Source organism: Nycticebus coucang, chromosome 3, assembly GCF_027406575.1.
Source record: "Nycticebus coucang isolate mNycCou1 chromosome 3, mNycCou1.pri, whole genome shotgun sequence".
Lineage (NCBI taxonomy): Eukaryota > Metazoa > Chordata > Mammalia > Primates > Lorisidae > Nycticebus > Nycticebus coucang.
Genome location: NC_069782.1, coordinates 36,902,320 through 36,910,407, shown reverse-complemented (window position 1 = coordinate 36,910,407; position 8,088 = coordinate 36,902,320).

The window sequence follows — 8,088 nt, the reverse complement described above, 5'->3', positions numbered from 1 at the left end:
ATACATGCCTCGATGGCATCTACCTGGCTATGTGGAAAGTCTTCTATAAAAAGAAAACCACATCTAGAAAGCAAATTTCCATGTGTAAGAGGGTCTTAGAGGGAGGGCTCTGTCAGTAGAAGCCCTTCCCATCGTTGTAAATTTACATGGCATGTCTTAACCTTGGGTTAAGGCACTTTTCCTGGTCATTTCATCTCAACTGGAACTTTGCACACAATCTTGTTTTTTTCTTGTTATGAGCAAATGATGGTACATTATTTAGGACTAAAGTCTTAGATCTGTGCTTTGTTTCACCTAAAGGTCATCTTTTTAAAAGGCAAATTATCGCCTAGGTAACAATTGCTTAGGACAATAAAATAGATAATTAGAAGATTAATAATCTGAATTAAAAACAAACTAAAAATTCTTAATGATAGCTATAAGATCTGCTTCTGTTCATTTGTCTCTGTGTCTATAAATATCATGTGTACATGATATTATCTACCAAAATATGTAAAGGAGTTCTAATTGTCACACAAATCTTAAGTCTGCAACCATGCACCTATGAATACTTCAAGACAACTGCAAAATGGTTTCATCCCTCTTACCCCAAGGTCAACTCCAACAATGCCTCTTGTCAGCAGGAAGAATACAGGTCAGTTATTTGCCTTTTTCTATCTTTTTAGCCCACACCTCAGGAATCAGTTGGGGTGAAGTTGGGAGCTGAAATTTCTCTTTAAAAATTAATGAAGAGCCACAGGGTGGAAACTGTGGTTGGGGAAATACATACTGTATATAATCGTCCTTTGTTTTTAGCTTGCTTTCCTATAATTGCTTATGACTCAGGAGTCATACAGCTGATGGTGATATATTATTAGCTTTCTGCCTTGCTCCTGCAGATATCAACACCCTTGTGAAAACTAATGTCTGTTTTTGAGATATTTTCCAGGCCCTGAATTTCAGTGGAATAGCTGACCCACACAGACGAGTGGCCCAAACCAAGGCTCTGATTCAACTGAATTTAATTCAATCCCACACATGAACTGACTCAGCTCAAGACAATTTCTATACTTCTATGGTTCTACCCCAAACCCAGCCAATCAGCAGACCCAACTGCCTAGCCCTTTCCTGCCAAACTATCTTTAAAACCCTTTTTCTCAGATTCTTGGGGAGATGGGTATGAGAACTTCATCTGGTCTCCTTGAATGACATCTGTGATATTAAACTGTCTCTGCTGTACCTCCTGCTGTTTCCGTGTTCTGCCTTCCTCTTAAGTAGATGCAATGAATCTAGTAAGGCTGAGGATGGAACATGTTTCTCTTTCCTTGGAAACCTACATTGTTCATTGACTTTAATACACTTCATTCTGATTTCAGTCTTTGGATTGTTAAACTGATTAATTGTATTTAACCTAAGAGATTGATTCCTGTTGACTATGTGCTGAAAATTAAACATTTAGATGTGCTAGTGCTTGAGGTCTAGATTTGATTTAGTGAAAACTCACCAAGAGAATCCTATCTAGCAAAGTTTCTAGTGAGGAGGTGCTTCATTTGAGATATTGCCAAAGACATGCTCTATTACAATGCCATGATAACATAAATATTGATCATTTGTATAACTAGGACTTAAAATCTAAGTAACAAACTCAAGCTGTTGAAGTGAAATATGTACCAGAATTAGGAGACATCTGATTTTGTGGTTAATTCCAAAATAACCACAAAAGACAAAGAAGAACAGTTGCAGATCACACTCCAATAAAAATTTGAGAAATATATACTATAGAGTGACTATTTTCATCTATAGAAACCACAAAATGACATACTATAAAGTGGTATTTTATTAATTTTCTGTTTAGTAATAATTGCAGCAATCCAAGGTTTTCCTGAGTATCAGCTGCCAAACACCAGGATTCTTTCTTTTTAATTTGACCCTAACATCTCTTCCTGTAAGTGACTTTTCTATCTTTGGTGACATGATAGAGATGATTTTAGTCTCAGAAGATCTCTTTACCTTTATCATAATTATCTTCTATAATAGAAGAAAATTTTTTCCTCTCCTACATCTAATGTGCATTCATGCATCATGTATTCATTCATTTATTCATAAAAAACCTTAGTACCTAACATGTGAGAGATAGGTGTCCCTTGTATGCACCTGAATTTATTAACATACCTCCTTTCATGCTATATTTTATTCTTTCCCCATCTAGACTGTGAGCTCTCGGTGCCGAGAGTATATATATTTACTACATAGTAAATATAGACTGTTGAATGCTTGGTGCTGTGAGACAGACCTATAGAACAATAAATGCTCTACATTTGTTTTAAGAAAAGATGAATACATGAGTTAAACATGCCACCGGTTTTATGAGACAACAGTGGTAGCTGTAGACTGTATTGGCTCACAAAGTCAACTGTCATATTTTCAGAAAATCTACAAGTCACCTGAATTCACATTGGCATGTTACAATTGGCCATCGTGGAAGTATTTAAACCATGGTAATAGGCAAGTGTCATAATCCAGACTCTCATCTCAGACCTGGTTATTAAACATTCACCAGCACTCTACTGGGTACAGGGGGACCAAATCCAGTAGGCAGAAGGTAGAGTGTTTGGACAAGATTAATGGGAAAGGTAATACACGATCTTAGGTTTTATGTGATAATTGGAAATCAGGTTGGAATTGTGAAAGCGTTTCTGACACATACAACAGCAGTGTGTGTGGGAAACTCTGCTTTATTTGCACTTACAATTTGATGCAAAGGAGAATTTAAAAATTTACAGAAGAATGGAAAGAATATAAATTATGGGCACTTTGTTTTTTACTCTGTAATTAAGCTACACAAAGACAGGGACTTTATTATTTTTTTGTTTGTTCACCACGTATCCTCAGCTAATAGGACAGTACTGAGACGCAGAATATATTTAACATTTGTTGTTTAGGTAAATAATGGCAATGAGGAACCAGATAAAGAGCTTTTAATAAAGGATTTACATGATAACATTTGCATTTATTTAATTTTTTCATTGACAAATATTGTAGAAATTCATGAGGTACATAGTGGTGTTTCAGTACATATAAAGTATAGTGATCAGATCGGAATAATTAGTATAGCCATCATCTCAAATATCTACCATTCCTTTGTGTTGGGAACATTCAAAATCCTCCTTCTAGCTATTTGGAACTTTTATATATCATTGTTAACTAAAGTAATCTTCTTATGTTTTAGATTTAGATAAATACTGCCACCTGCTGAATTAACTCAGGTATGCAATTGTTTAAAATAGAACACCTTATTTCACTGAGAGAAAAACAAAAATAGATACAAACCCAAAGCTGTTAAAGAATTATTTGTATCTAATAAAAGCATGCACAAAATCCAATCAATTTAAGTCCAATAACCTAAAAAAAATGACAGTCGGTGCTTTTTTAAGTAATTGCCTACAAAACGCTTTATGTTTTCTTTAGTAAATAATTATGAAGATTCTTCCCAGGAAACCTTCATTAATGACATTAAGAAAATATTCAGGGCGGCGCCTGTGGCTCAGTGAGTAGGGCGCCGGCCCCATATGCCGAGGGTGGCGGGTTCAAACCCAGCCCCGGCCAAACTGCAACCAAAAAAAAAAGCCGGGCGTTGTGGCGGGTGCCTGTAGTCCCAGCTGCTCGGGAGGCTGAGGCAAGAGAATCGCGTAAGCCCAAGAGTTAGAGGTTGCTGTGAGCCGTGTGACGCCACGGCACTCTACCCAGGGCAGTAAAGTGAGACTCTGTCTCTACAAAAAAAAAAAAAAAAAAAAAAAAATATTCAAAAAGTAATGTTTTGTTTTTCCTTAACATTCTCTTTCTCCCTGGTAATCGGTGATTCCAAAAAGATAACCACAACTTTGCACATTCAACAAAACTTCAATAAATTCTGCCTACTCATGTACTTCCTTTGCACATTTTTCTTCCCATGTTGGTTGTCAGTAAACCATCTGTCCTTCCCTGAGTGTAAGGACCCACGGAAGGTATCTTGCAACTGTACTTGCATCTCTATTTGTTAGCTAAGCAGCACCTGCATTTAACATAATAAAAAATGTTACCTGCAACCTTTTGGCTCCGCAGTTGGGACTGAGAAGGCGTTTGTATGACACATCATGAAATCTTACTTCAGTAAGTTCCCTTCACGCAGTTTTCAGATTATTTTCCGTCTCAGTACACCTTGTTCACCTTGCTGGAAAGTTTTCCTTCACCTCTTCTTATCCAGACTCTTTCCCAGAACAATGTCTCCTACTCACGTTGCTGCTCTATTTTCTCACGCACCTTTCTTCTGCCCCACATAAAGTCAGAGGTATTTAAGTGGAGAAAGTAGTTTTTTATACCATCATAACCCTTCCTCTTTGCACACAGTAAGCACTCAATAGCTATTTGTCAAATGAATACAAGAATAGATGGACGAATTAAATTATTTAGTCTACAGTTGAGTTGGTATGCAGTGTAAGGAAAGAAATTAAGATTGTGTTCATTAAAAATCATTTCCCAGATAGATAACCAATTGACCTAAAACTTTTATGGAAAAAATCAACACTCATCCAACAAAACACTTGGGTGCTTTATTACATTAGAAGGTTTCAAATTTTCTTGAGTATGTTTCTTGATTTTCTTTTTTCTCATTTCATTGTTTCAATTCTAGCAAGGGCCATACTTTTAAAGCATTGTAGTTTATAAATTATTAATATTTATATTAATATTTATAGTGCAGAACTGATGTGATGAAAGCATATTGAATAAGATGATTTTGATGCTATTTGTTCCTAATGAAGAAATCAACTGTCTGTTGAACTGAAGGGTGCTTTAGAAAGCAGAGAAATAACCTCCCTTAGAGGATTTGCATTACCCTTCCTACTTTAATCAGAATCCATATTCCTCCTGAAATTCCCAAGGTTCTTCTTAGCTTAAGGAGTGCCTTTAGGTTTTTTTCTCCTATCTCTTCTTTGAACTCTCTTGTTCTCATTTGCTGTATCCAGTTTTGGTCCTATCGGCTCATTCCTTGATTCCTCCTATGCCTGGCATGTTCTGATGGATCACTGCTTTGGAAAGGCTGCCTGATTTTTACTTCAGTTTCTCCCACAGATGCTATAAATCTATATATTTGGTTTGAATTCCATTTACTGCAGCTGTGTAAAAACATCTCTCCTACAGTCTGAAAAAGACCTGGGGCCCAGAATCCTGGCCTCTTGTTTGTATGCAAATGAGAAAGAGAATAATGACTAAGGAAGAAGAAAACTATGAAGTCACTCTGTTGAGAAATGTTGAGGCATAGACTTTATGGTTGATGCAATAATAATGAGAGTGTTAGGTTGGGGTCATGCTGAAATGCTTCATCAAAGCAGCCATTATTTCTCTCTTAGTCCAAGTGGGTGATGACACCTTTCTAGGAAATCACCATAAAACATGGGGCTAACTCTGGACTATTCAATAAGGGGGCTCCCAAAACAGCTCCAGGTGCCATAATTTATAGTTAGTGGAAAAGAACAGAAGACAAACTCAGGCAGCCTCTTTTAAGCAAGTGAGCTGGAAGCCAGACACTTCCATTCATACTGCATAGACACTGACTTGGTCCCATGGCAACACTCAGCCATAGTTGGAGACAATTATATGCCTAGGGTGAAGGAAAGAAGTGATTCAGAGTGGGGAGGGCCAAACCCAAAGTCCACCAATTAGGAAAGGGCAATTATAAAAGATAATTACTAAAACAGAAAGAGGACTAAAATTTCAATGTGATTTACTATGTAAAATAATCAAAGGTGATCAGAAGGATTCCCATACAGAAGTATTAAATTTGTAAACTTAGTACTTAATATTGAGTTGGAAGTGACCAAAGGTATCTGGGTGGTTATGTGTCATAACTGGAAATGGAATGCAAATGCATGGGCAGCGTAGGTTATGCAGACGTCACCAGACGTCATCCACAGAGAACCAGTGTCACAGGACTGAATGAAAGGAAATAGGAATTGTCTATAGAAAGAAGTGGGCAGAGGTTTGATGGTAGGGAATAATATAATAAATAATTTGGAAAGATACACGACTATTATGTACCTATAATAGTTAAAATTTAAAAAAACACACAAAAATGAATTTGAACTTTTTAGAGCAAACTTATGCAAAATGCTAAGGTAACCAAAACATGATCTCGTGGAAAGCAATAGAGGGAAACATTTCTTGCATGATGCTACATGTCACAAAGATCAACTTGGTAAGGAGGGTGTTTATGGTAATTCCAAAACTGCGTTCAAGGTCAAAGAGTTAGAATACAACAAAACAGGTGTCCAGGCAACAAGCCAAAGGAGCCCATAGCCATGTTTACACAGAATGTTAGAAGAGATGGTCACATACTGGTCTTTTCAGCCACAACACCCACATACTGAAAACCATGCAATGAAAACAGAGATGTAATCAAACAGAGATATACAATAAGTTAGTGAAGTTCTTGTTTAAATATTTGTAGTGTGAGAGGTCTATATTCTCTTCAGTAAAAACAAAAAATTTGTTTGTGTTTTTTCTGTTTAGTTCCTGACTATTTATTTAATGGTTTAACAGCAGAGATACTTGTTTCTCTTGTTTTCTTTTTTTTTTTTAGAGACAGAGTCTCACTTTGTCACCCTCAGTAGAGTGCCCGGCATCACAGCTCACAGCAACCTCCAGCTCTTGGTGTTAAGTGACTCTCTTGCCTCAGCCTCCTGAGTAGCTGTGACTACAGGGGCCTGCCACAACGCCCGGCTATTTTTTTGCTGCAGTTTGGCTGGGGCTAGGTTCGAACCCACCACCCTTGGTATATGGGGCTGGTGTCCTACCCACTAAGCCACAGGCGCTGCCTAGGAGAGATACCTGTTAATGGCACAGTGCTACAGGGATGGGCAACTTCCGATAATTCACCTATTCCTAATTACTAGTTAAATAAACTCTAACTGCTTGTTATTGTTTTTACGTTCTTTTTCAGTGCCATGTGATGGGAGCACAAAATGAGAAGTCCAAACATGTCACGAGATCAAATATTAAAACCTGTGGCCACCCCTGAATTATGTGTTGGAGTTGGGACAGGGAATAAAGGGAAGAGTGAACTTTCACAGAGAAGATAATTTTGAGATGATCCTTGAAAGATAATTAACAAGACAAGAACAGAATAGAGGTAGGAAGTATTCAAGACAGATGGGACCCTATGTTTACAAGCTCTCCAGTGAGCTGTAAGGAGGCATGGGTCAGAGCGGCAAGGGGTGAAAAGTAAGTGTAGAGAAGTACACTCAGTAAAGATTATGATGGATCATCTATGATTTGCTAAATAGTTCTTTTTTTTTTTTTTTCTGAAGGTAATGGGGAGCCATATTCTGGCATCAATGTGGAAGCTAAATTAGAAAAGACACTTAAGATAGGGAGATGATTAACAAAGCTAATGCACTAGTTCTTAAGAGATGAATGTAATCTAAATGGCAAGATAGCCACGGGGATGGAGAACAGTACCAGGATATGAGAGACCCAGTAGGGAGTACAATTGCCAGCGCTGAGATGGTAGAATGGGTCAAAGATGGAAATTGAACTTAAAGCCTACAGAACTGAAGTGAACTCTTACCACTATCCCATACCCTACACTGTGTCATTTTTATTGATTTCCTCGATCATTCAAATATTGCAAATTAGTCATTTTTATCCTGTTATCCCAGGATTAATGATGAGGAATGAGACTCAGGAAGGTAAAATACTTCTCTGATGTCACCCAGTTAAAAAGTGGCAGAGCTGAGATTGGAACTCAGAGATATAAACCATTCTTTCCATAACCTTGGCAAGCTCCAGTGTCACTATCTGTAAATGTTGATTATGATAATAGATATCTTAAAGGGATGTCCTGAAAAATTAAATGAAATTATGTTTGTAAATTACGTTGCTCAGGGCCTAACTGTAACAGACGGTAGCTATGAATCTCGTTTCATCACATCTTAAAGTGGTAATAGTCGTGATGCACGCGTGAGGATGCGGGAAAGCGGTAAACTCTGATTTTCCTGTGAAGTAGGTGGTCACATCAACTGCAGGGAGGAAGGACAAAGAGGGTCAAGAAGGGAACCGAAAGTTTGAGATACT